The sequence below is a fragment of the Oryctolagus cuniculus genome, chromosome 5 (genome assembly GCF_051225735.1).
Source record: "Oryctolagus cuniculus isolate XC-2025 breed Fujian yellow rabbit chromosome 5, ASM5122573v1, whole genome shotgun sequence".
Classification (NCBI taxonomy): Eukaryota; Metazoa; Chordata; class Mammalia; order Lagomorpha; family Leporidae; genus Oryctolagus; species Oryctolagus cuniculus.
Genome location: NC_142871.1, coordinates 39,873,485 through 39,885,973, shown reverse-complemented (window position 1 = coordinate 39,885,973; position 12,489 = coordinate 39,873,485). Strand labels below are relative to the sequence as shown.

Below are 12,489 nucleotides of genomic sequence, written 5' to 3'. Positions count from 1 at the left end.
TTTATAAGATATTACCATATCTGGTAAAGCAGCATTCTTTATTATTTTGTTTTACTTTCTTAACTAGATGCTCTTATAGATTCTTTCAACTGGCATATTTTTAAAGATTTATTTATTTAAAAAACAGAGAGAGAGAGAGAGAGAGAGATCTCCTATCCACTGGTTCACTCCTCAAATGGCAACAATGGCCAGAGATGGGCAGACCCGAAGCCAGAAACTAGCAACTTCTTCCGGCTCTCTCCCTTGGGTGCAGGGCCCTAAGTACTTGTGCCATCTTCTGCTGCTTTCCCAGGTATATTAGCAGGGAGCTGGATAGGAAATGAAGCAGCCAGGACTTGAACCTGCACCTATATGGGATGGCCAGTGCTGCAGGCAGCGGCTTTACCTGCTATGCCACAATGCTGGTTCCTCAACTGACATTTTTATTTACTATTTCAATCCTTTTGCCAAAAAAGGTTGCTAAAATTTTGATTGCAATTACCTTTTACCTAATTGTAAAGAAGTTTTATTACATTTTCATTATTCAATTATCCTCCTCAACCTAGAAATATATTTTTCTTTATTCATACACTTTGTCTTAGTATAGATTGTTTTCACATAATTATCTAGAATATGCATTATCATATTAAAATAATTTATATATCTGATGTTTCCATTTCAATGGTAGACGTACATTTTTGATGCAATGTAGTAAATTAACTAGCTGATTATTACTGGTGAGTATTAACTGAATATATTTTTCACACATATTTCATGTCCAACTACTTTTATTTTAGATCTGAATTTTTCAATTGTTTTTGTTATTTCATAATTTTATTGGCAAATCATTTCAATTATTTTTGCTTGCCAGAAGTTATACCTGTTATAATAGTTTCATATTTTCGCATTGATTCACTCTTGCAATGCAGGTTAAATATAAGGGTAATCAATTTACTAATTTATTCCTGATTTGAAAATGCATATCTCAAGTCTTTGCTCTAATGTACAATATTAATGGCTCATTTAAGAAAAACATTGGGCTGGCGCCTTAGCTCACTTGGTTAATCCTCCGCGTGCAGCACCAGCATCCCATATGGGTGCCGGTTCTAGTCCCAGTTGCTTCTCTTCCAGTCCAGCTCTCTGCTGTGGCCTGGGAGGGCAGTGGAGGATGGTCCAAGTACTTGGGCCCCTGCACCTGCATGGGAGACCAGGGAGAAGCACCTGGCTCCTGGCTTCGGATCAGTGCAGCGCCGGCTGTAGCGGCCATTTGGGGAGTGAACCAATGGAAGGAAGACCTTTCTGTCTCTTTCTCTCACTGTCTATAACTCTACCTGTCAAATAAAAAAAAATATTACTTATCATGTTAAAAAAAAGTCTTGGTATTCCAGGATTATTTATTTTTTCTTAAATTTATTTATTTATTTTGAAGGCAGAGCTAGAAAGAGAGAAAGAGACAGAGAGAACTTCCATCTGCTGCTTTACTCTCCAAATGGCCACAATGGCCTGATCTAGACCAGGCTGAAGCCAAGAATCTGGAACTCAATCTGAGTCATCTACATGGGTGGCAGAGGCCCGAGCACTTGGGCAGTCCTCTGCTGCTTTCCTAGGAGCACTAGCAGGGAGCTGGTTCAGAAGTAGAATAACCTATGCTCAGATGGAATTCTAGCGTCACAGGCAATATCTTAACCTCCTGTGCCCCGATGCTGGCTACTATGCTGGCATCCTTCAGTCAGGATAGGATATTGAAATTTATTTAATAATTATTTGTGAAGGGTAGGATATAGGTGAAGAAACCTTTAAGAAATAACATGTATAGTTTTTTTTCTTTTACTTTAAGCAATGATATATTTTAACTGGGGCCAGCATTGTGGCATAGTAGATTAAGCTACTGCATGTGACTGGCATCCCACATGGACACTGGTCCAAATCCCACCTGCTCCAATTCTGAGCCAGCTATATGCTAATTTACCTGGAAAAGCAGCAGATCAGCCAAGTGCTTGGGTGCTACACCCTCATGAAATACCCAGATGGAGCTCCTGGCTCCTGGTTTCAGCGTGGCTCAGCCCCGGCTGTTGGCAGCCATTTCGGGAGTGAACAAATGGATGGAAGATATCTTTCTCTCCCTCTCTGTCTGTCTGCAACTACCTTTCAAGTAAATAAATAAATATTTTGAAAAATGGAGATGTATTGACTAAATGAATAGCTAATACCAACCATCCTTGAATTCTCAAGTTCTTTTTCCATCTGCTTGACTGTAAAATTCAATAGATAATTTAGGGGGAGGGGCCTAATTTAAATGTTCTTCAGTGAGAACTAAATACATGTTTCTTCCTTATGCATTCTGCTATGGTATTTTTAGTAGGGTTATGTTTGCTTCACAGGATTAATTTAGAAGCATTCATAAAGGATACAATTAATTGTACTTTTATTATGATAAAAGTTACTCCTTTTGTATGGTCCTCTTTTTGACCAGTTGCCTATTACAGCTATTTCTGTGTCTTCAGAATCCTAAATTCAAGTCTGTTTTCTGAGAAATCCCTGGACAAAGAAAAAAGTAAATAAATGCTTCCATCAAACATACATAGCCTGTGCAGATTGTTATGCTCTGAATTTTTATATTTTCCTTCGGGGACTTACACCTTTTGAATTTACTCAACTTTGTCTTTGAAAGAGGCCCCTGAGGCAAAGAAGAGGTGGCTATTTTGTGTTGTGATTGAGGAAATGGAAGCATACTGATTCCTGTTCTCTGAATAAAATGGATTCCAGTTTAGCATCATTATCCAGTGCAGGGCCTTCTATCTTGCTATGGTAGCAAGCGTGGGCTGCATAGTCCAACCGCCTTGATTCAAATCCCGGATGCACCCCTTTCTGGCTATGTGAGCTAGTTTCTTTAACCTCACTGGCACCCTCATTTCCTCCTTGATAAAATAAAAAAAATAATAATGAACATCTTTCAGAATAAAATGAACATAATAATGGTAACTGCTCATAGAGTTTTTGTAGGGATTCAAATACTCCATAAGAGGCCTAGAATGTGAGCTTCCATGGTAAACTCCATGACATTAGTGACAATGATGATCACAATGATAGTCATTACAATACATGTAATCTACCATGTGGAGTTTAAGAACCCATCAGCTGATAATAAAAAAAAACATACAAAGAAAAAAATCCATTTTTATATATAACACTTTTCTAAATTTTCTTGCCTTCTTAATCTGTTTGGTCTGCCATAACAAAAAATACCCCAAACTGGGGAGCTTATACACAACAGAAACCTGTTTCTCACAGTCTGTAGGTTAAAATGTCCAAAATCAAGGTCCTACCAGATTTGGTGTCTGAAGAGGGCCCAGCTCCTGTTCTTAAATGATGCCTTCATTTGGTCTCTTCACATGGTAGGTGGTTCTACCTATTCTCTGGAGTCTCTTTTGTAAGAGCACCAATGCCAGTCATGAGGGCATTCAGTTACCTCTTTTTCCTTATGTCTTTCTCTAAAAATATGGACTTGAGAGGAAACATAACTTTATCAGAGTTTATAGCCAACTATTTCCAGAAAATGCATACCACTTTATAACTAATGCTCTATATGATGCCTAATGACACTTCCAAGAGAGTGTCACTTTGAGCTGTGCAATAATAAATTCTACACATAGCCATAGTTTTACTAATAGCTCAGTGACTCATTGAGAAAATTCTTTTCCAAAATGGAAGAGTAAAATCTACGTGGTGTTGAATCTCAACCAAGAGGAAGGAAAGAACTAAGAACCCAGCACTAGTTAGTATGCATGTAAATACCCACACAATCACATGACTGAATGCATAGACAGATGGAGGGAAAGAGAGAGAGAGATCCACATTTAATCATCACTGTGGTCAATATTATTTCTCCTATTTTTTACATGGGAATATTTTTCGCTCAAACCACCTTGTAAGAGGTAGGCATTTGGCCTAGTGGTTAAAAGACAAGATGTCCAGATCCAGTCCCAATAATGAGGGCATTCATTCATCTGACTCCATTGCTGATTGCAGCTTCCTGCTAATGCAGACTGTGGGAGACATTATTACCTGGATTTTATTACTTAGAATTTACTTGATGGCTCATGTAATTGGGTTCCTGCCACCCAGTTGGAAGACTCCGGCTGAATCTTTGGTTCCCAGCTGTGGCCATAGCCCCAAGGCCTTTAGGGGGTATTTTTTTAGAGTGAATCAGTGAATGGAAGTGCACCTTCTTGTTCTATGTACCTTTCTGCCTCTCAAATAAATTAATTAACTAAATAAAAATAGCTTTTAGAGATCAAACGACTTGTGAGAATAATATTTTTCACTTTATCATAGTTCTTTAAAAAGAAAAGAAAAAATAAATTTCTATCATTCATCAGCTCTGTTACATGAAACAACATCATTATTTGTGGTTAAGCAATTAACCCTATCTTTAGTAAATAGATTTGTAAGTGGAATCTACAGTGTTTGAGATAGGTATTGGCAAGGTGGCTAAGCTATCACTTGGAATACCCATATCCCATAATCACAGTGCCTAGGTCCATTGCTGAGCGCCACCCCTGATTCCAGCTTCCTGAAAGTGCACACTCTGGGAGGTAGCAGGCGATGGCTTGCATAGTTGGGGCCTTGTCATCTCTATGGGAGACCTTGTTTGGGCTCTGGGTACTTGAATTTCTGTCTGGTCTAGTTTTGACTGTTGTGGGCATTTGGGGAACGAATCAGTGGATGGGAGGGCACTCTTACGAGTTCTGTCTATCTGTCTGTCTGTCTCTTTTTAAAGTCTAGTGTGTTTAAGGTATTTTATAAGCATTCTTTAATCAGGCAGCCTTTCCAAAAATGGGCCTTTTGGCATCTTGAAATGAATAATTACCTTTGAATATTAATGCTAAGAAAATTTAGGTAACTTAAAGCGTCTTAGAATCAGGTTTCAAATATACTGCAAAATGCTGCCTCCATAGTGTGTGAGAGAAGAAATGCACTCCTAGCTGATTGAATGAGTTCAGTTCTGAAGGCCCAGGTAAGTTATGTCCTAGAGTAGTGACAGAATCTGCACAATGTTAAAGGGCCTTGTATGAAAAGTTTCTGAGAAATCATGAGACTATCAAACTTATCACAAGACAGAAAGCAGTGAAATGAATTTCCAGGTTTTATAAGGGAAAGTAAAATGTAGAAAACTGATTTTGATCTCCAGTGAGACTAATTTGTTCTTCACTCAGTACCTGCTAACTGTGGACAAAATAAATATTACTCGTTAGGCATCAAAATATGTTCATTCAAAATAATACATATGAAGCTAATTGCTAGGGTCCATGTGTCCATAAAACCGAGACTCCAGTTTTCTTAATCCTAGCACAGAATCAAATTTCAGATAGTGTGATGCTTCCTATCTAAAATACAGCAAAAATAACAGCCCCCATGTATCCAATTCTGTGTGTAATGGGAACATTGTGCATACATTTTCTAATCTGCTCATACAAATACATGTATAGATAGGATCATTTCATTGTTTATAGCTGATGAACTGGTAGGAGGGAAGTTAAATCACTTGCTCAAGTCATAAAACACTAAGAGTCATATCTATGATTCAAATGCTGGTTTGTATAAATATGCATGTCATGGAAAGTTTCCTGATATATCTACAAACAAGGCTGAAAATATGAACCAGCTGTTAACCAGCTGAAGGGTTGATGGGAATCTATATTGCCAAAATATATGGCCCAGTGTAAGCTCAGAGATGTCTCCAGTGACGAGACACAGGCTTTATGTTTGGCCACACTGTATTCAAATTATGAATCAGTGATTTGAATGAGATCTATCAGACATTCAGATGACATAAATCTGGAAGTATTGTCTAGTATATTGGATTGTGTGGGGAGCAATCCGGACTAGACTAAGTTGCTCGAATTAGGACTTATTCTATGCATCTGCTCTCCCACAATATGGCGCTGGGAGAGAAGTAAACAGCTTCCGCACAGCTGCCTCCAGTTCAACCAATTAACTGTAGGACTTGCTCCTGATTGGAGAGCAGCGTACTCAGCCGAGTTGGGATTGGCGGAGGAGGACTATAAAGGAGGAGAGAGACGGCATGCACCAGGAACATCTATGGGGAACATCTAGCTGAAGGAACACCCGTGCAGCCCCCGAGAGAGCCGGCCGGCGGTGTGCCGCTCCCCTGCGGAAGTGGGGAATGCGGCCAGGGGGAACTGCCCTTCCACGGAGGTGGAAGGGATAGTAGCCGACCCGGGAAGAACCAGCAGCAAACCCGGGGAGGGCCGAGCAGACGAAAGAACAGCGCAGGGTCCTGTGTCGTTCCTCCACGAAGAGGGGGAGCGACAGATTGAAGAAAGAAAATGTTGACAGATGGAAATAAAATCACACTTAATAAGATGAAATTAATAGAAAGATTTTTTTAATTTTAGTAGTCTCATTTCTTCATGTATTTCTTGTATAATGTTTCAAATGTTTAGTTGACCTGTAATCAGTGTAAATATTTGTGGGGTACAGAAGTAATCTGATGCATGTACACAACATGTAATGATAAATCAGAATAATTCACATTTCTTTGTGTTGGGAGCCTTAGAACTCCTTTCCTATAGTTACCTTGAGCTTGTATACATTGTGTAAACTATGGTTACTCTGTTGTGTCATAAAGCAAGCAACTTATTCCTCCTTTTAATTGTGTTTTTGTATTTGTTATCCAACATCTCCTTATCGTCCCTTCCCTCATCCTTTCTAGGATCTGGTCACTGCTTCTCTATTCTCTACTTCTGTGAGATCATTTTGTTAGCTTCCACATAGGAGTGAGAGCATGTAACACTGATTTTTCTGTGTCTATTTTGCTTTACATAATGTCCTCCAGTTCTATCTGTGTTGCTGCAAAAGACAGGGCTTCATTTATTTTATAGATGGATAATTTTCCATTATGTGTATATCCCATATTTGTCAATAATTATTTTCAATGTATAGGCCTTATGATAGTGGTGAGAATACAAAGATTTGTACCTTGTTCTCTATGAACTTCTTTCTAGTGTTGAAGGAAAGGAAGAGAAAAAATGAAACATAGTAATTCATATGAAACAGTAGTTCCTAACTTGATTCAGATCTGCCAGGTGTCAATTTAGGACTTTGCTATTGGTACAAGATCCAAATTAAGGAACGAAATACCTTGAATTTATTTATAAATCACAACCAGAAACTGTACTGTTTTTAAATTAAGTCTGATTATGACTTTTTTAAAAAGGGTTTTATTTATTTACTTGAGAGGCAGAGTTATAGGGAGAAGGAGACAGAGAGAGGTCTTCCATCTGCTGGTTCACTCCACAAATGGCCACAGCAGCTGGAACTGAGCCGATCTGACTGTAGGAGCCATGAGCTTCTTCTGGGTCTCCCACATGGAGTTTTTGGGCCCTCTTCTCAGGCGCATTAGCAGGGATCTGGATGGAAAGTAGAGCAGCCAGGACTCTAACCATGGCCATCTGAATTGCTGGCGCCATAGGCAGAGGCTTAACCTACTGCAGCCATGGTGCCAGTCCCTGTATTATGTGTTAAAACAAACTCAGAGTAGCTAAGATTGTTTAACATTTGGCCTGAAAATAAAAAGGTATAGAAAATGAGAGTATTATTAGAGATTTGAGGATCTTCCCTGGGAAATGGCGATTAGACTTAACCTGCATAGCTTCAGAGGGCAGAATGTGGATCAGTGATTGAAAATTAAAGTGAAACATTTTTTATTCGAAATAAAGAAAAACTTCATAACTTATAATTATGAAAGGTGAAAAGGACTGTCTTCTAAGAATTACTGCACTTAACACCTCACTGAAAGTTTGCAGGCATCCCTGTAAAGGAAGAAAGTAATATTAAATAACTTCTTAGGTCTTAGATACTATAATAATAATGTTGTATTCATTTGAATTAAGTAGAAGAAATACACCATCAATTTTATAATATGCAAAAAATTTACAAATCTCATATTTTACTGAATTATTGGAAAGATAATTACACTTTAAAATACAAAGTTCTCATGCTTCTAAAACATAAAATACTTCATAAAGGCTAGTTTCTATAGAAGAGAAAATATGTACATTATTTCAAAGCAGACAAGAAAGTCATATGAAAGGGCTATGTTAACTAGTTTCAAAAATAGCATCATGATTTATGTGTTGTGTTTGTGGACCTAACCAGGACATTTGGTTCACTTAGCCGAGTTGAGTATGTCAGCAGCCCTGTGAAAGATTGACTGTCCAGAGAAACTGAAAATATTTGCTTGCTCAGGGAAAAAACTGTATAAAGTTGCAGATATCAAAGAAACAAAACCATATACTTGTATCTCTATATTTTTGTCATAATCATCATTATCTTGGTATTTTGCCTCAGTTATTAATGTTACATTTATATTAAACAAAATATTCATTATACACTGATTTTATCACAAAAGCAAAGTGAAGAAAATTATTGTTAAAGATCGCATGTAATTTTTTTTGGCATGCATTCATTTCTGTGACTATAAAATATGTTCTTAAAACATTCCCCAGTTAATATTTATTCATCATTTGGCATTTTGCAGAATGATTTGAGACTGGTATTCATAGACAATTATTTTATCTTGGCGCCAATGCTACTCTCAAATATGAAATGACTCTTTCATTGATAAAGTATGGTGCATTCCTTTGCATAGTTGAATATGAGAGATGTGTGCTACTTAAATCAGTACCAAAACATGACCAATCATTTTGCCCCTTAATCAGTTTTCTTTTGTAACTAGAATTGAAATGTAGTCTTTTTCACTTTAGAAAGTCTGACCGCTTTCTTTACACTGCCTGGAACGTGTGTTCATTTAGCCAGTCCTTCAAAGTAGTCATCAAGCACCTACTATGGTTCATTCACTGTGTTGAGACAGAAGAAGCATTTAAATCAGACTTAGGGCATCAGGGAGTGTTTACTGGAAAAAATGAGATTTAAAATAAGAGCTGAAATGAATAGGTGGTAGTCAGGTAAAAGGAGGAAAAACATTCCAGAATAATGGATTTACAAATGAAAAGTTCCAAAAGTGAGAGAGAAAATTGCATGATTTAAGAAGTTCCAATGGTGCACTTGTATAGTGTACAGATGGAACAGTGGTTTCATTTGCTGGAAGCTGGAGAGGTCAACGGAGCAGATAAAGCCAGTCTTTCTTGCCACATAAGGAAGTTTGTGACTTTATCCCCTCGACAACAGAAGACTAATGTACGTTTTCAAGCAAGAAAAGGGAATGATTTGATAGGTTCTTTAGGTTGATCACTGATAACAGTGTGGAACAAGGACTGAGGAGCAAATTCTGAAATCTTTGGCTAACAAAATATTCTAATAGTTCATATAAAAGATGACAGTTGTCAGATAAAAATAATACCAAAAAGAAAGCAATAAGGTGGGACCGACATTGTGGTGCAGGAGGTTAAGTCACTGCCTATAACACCAGCACCCTTATCTGAGCGCCAGGTGCTGCTCAGCTTCTGATCCAGCTCCCTGCTAATATGCCTGGGAAAGCAGCAGAAGACGCTCCAAGTACTTGGCCCTTGCCTCCCATGTGGGAGAGCTGGATAAAGATCTAGGCTCTTGGCTTTAGTCTGGCCAAGCCATGGCTGTTGCAGCCATTTGAGGAATGAATCAGGGGATTAAAGAACACTTTCTGTTTCTGTCTTCCCCTCAGCTACCCCCCAACACTCATCATTCTGCCTTTGAAAGAAATAAAAATAAATCTTATGTGTGGCTCCCCAAGCAGGCAAAAGTGGCTCTAGGACTCCCCCATCAGCCTGGTCAGGATGCTGGAACCGCAGGAAACACAGCTCCCTTTCCACTCCCTTTCATGGGGACCAGACCCACACACCAGTCTGAAGGTTCTTTCTATCTCTTCTTTTCTCTCATCCTCACTAACTTCCCCCCAATAAATCTCTTTTATACTGAAAAATTTTTTAAATATGCATAGAGTTATAGAACCATGGACCAAGTGATTAAATAGATACATGGGATAAGAGAGGCCTGTAGATTGCTGATCTGGGCAGTTGAGTGAATTACAGTGACCTCAAATGAAATGGGAAATACCACATTATTATCAGGTTGAAAGAGAGATGAGCTTTATTTTCGGCACCTAAAATTCAAGGTGCCTTTGCATCATGTCATAAGGTCTATCCAAGAAGCAACTAGAAATCCAAGTGTAGAACTCATTAATGATGTACAGGTTGAATATATAAAGTAATGAATTTTTAGCATCCTAGTAATAAGTTCATAATATTGGACGAAATCACCCAGTACAATGTATAGCGCCAAAGAAAGAGATGAGACCCAATGTTAGAATAAAGGACATTAATCTTGCCCAGGAGAAAGAGAATTTAGAATTCATCAAGGAAAAAAAAAGTAACCATAGAGGAACAGTATTAAGAGAACATTGTAAAGAAAGAGTGAACAGAAATATCAATTGCTACAGAAAATTCACCTATAATGAGAACTGATTATTGTCAGTAAATTTTGAGTTAGCAACAAAGATTTTATGGATGAGCCTGAAATTAAGCTTCGGTGGAAAAATCAGAAGCCTGTTTAAAGAACGTATGGCGGGTAAAGAAGTAGAAACCAGAAATGTAAACAATGCTTTTCAAAAGCTTAGCAAAAGTAGAGGTTGTCAAAGCACTTGAGAACCCACAGGTATTCTTAAGATAGGAAAGGCTTGGCTAACTTCAAATATGAATTGGAATAAACAGTCAAGAAGGAGAGAATGGAGAGTCAATGGAAGGAGAGAAATGGGGAGGCAGGAGATGGGGAAACCGGTTTACTAGGAACGTAGCTCTAAACAAAGGACAAAACATCACTTCCCAGAAATATGTGTCACAGAGATGAAAGATAAGCCAGGCAAAAAAGTACCTTGTTTGGTAGGAAATAGAGAATGCCAGATGAGGGCTTTCTTTGCTTTATCTGCTGGGAGAGAAGCGGAACATGGAAGAGTTGAGATCTGTGCCCTGTCATATTAGAAAATCAGATCCGTTTTGCATAGCCACGACATCCATCTCCAAGTGACTCACAATGGGTTAATATGTCACTGGAAATATGGAAAGCTAGTGGTCTGAAGTTCATGGTGGCAGTGTTGTGCTTTCATGGCAGAGAACAGCAAAAATGCTCACAAATAACCAGAAGTTCTAATATTTTAAAATTCCACAACAATGGTAATATCTGTGGTGGATTTCACTTCAGTTACCATGTGTAGTGAAAGCTGGCATATCCCATACTAAAGATTGTTGGCCCAGTAGAAGACATGAAAACTAAACACCTTCTTTTTTGATAGATTGAGTGAAACAGAGTCCAGAATATGGGTTGTCCTCCTAGTTCAATACAGACCCTGCAGATAGCTATTTGGCTCAGGTCAAGTTCATCAGGTCACTTCAATGTACCTCTATTTTGTTACTGGCTGTGTGTTTCCAAATGTTCTTTGATGTTGTTTATAAGAAGTAAACTGTTATTTTTACCACCCACAATCTTATAAAATGAAGCTAAAATTCACTTCTAATTCCTTGTATAATGAGATCTCCAAAAAGTTTATGGAAAAACAAGTATTATTTTTTAAAAAAATCTGTGCATGGATTTCAAAATATCTTTATATCAAAATAACTTAATTTCTTTTTCCATGAACTTTTTTTTTTAAAGATTTATTTATTTACTTGAAAGAGTTACACAGAGAGAAGGAGAGGCAGAGAGAGAGGGAGAGAGAAAAGAGAGAGGTCTTCCATCCTCTGGTTCACACTCCAGATGGCCACATTGGCCGGAGCTGCGCCGATCCAAAGCCAGGAGCCAGGAGCTTCTTCCGGGTCTCCCACGCGGGTGCAGAGGCCTAAGGACTTAAGCCATCTTCTACTGCTTTCCCAGTCCATAGCAGAGAGCTGGATTGGAAGTGGAGCAGCCAAGTCTTGAACTGGCGCCCACACTGGATGCCAGCACTGCAGGTGGCAGCTTTACCCACTATGCCACAGCACCGGCCCCTCCACGAACTTTTGAAAGAACTCTGATATTTCTTTTTCTCGACTCCCAAAATCAAGTGCCACACTTCCACTAAAGAATATTTGATATTGTGTTGTTGCTGCCATGTTCATTATTTGTTGAGTTTTGATTTGTTTTCTTGTTGCTCAAAGAGGTAATATCTTCCTAGAGAGTAAGTATTTCACCTTTTTTCTCTAACTTGATTGTCTCAGTGCCTAATTCAGTGCCTTCCTAAGTCAATTCATAAATGGTTTCTTTGTGTTAAATATGCTTCTACTTCATGGAAATTTTAATTTCAAAACTACATACTGTTCTAAAGCTGTTACTATATCCTTATAAAAATGTCTTAGGCGTATCACCCTAATGGCTCTCATTATGCAAGTGTAAAAAGGAAGATACTCACTTTAGATGGCTATTTTGTACTGTGTCTTCTATACTTACAAAGAACCACCAAGATTTGGCAAGAAATTTGTGAGTAACATTCTTAACTAGACTTATATTTCAGCTCCTATT

General features: G+C 38.3%; 1 protein-coding gene across 1 annotated transcript in view; it reads left to right on the top strand.

The window, feature by feature from the left end:
- LAMA2 (laminin subunit alpha 2) overlaps positions 1-12,489 on the top strand; it is a 705,005-nt gene that overhangs the window by 480,696 nt on the left and 211,820 nt on the right. The gene's annotated exons all lie outside the window — the stretch shown is intronic.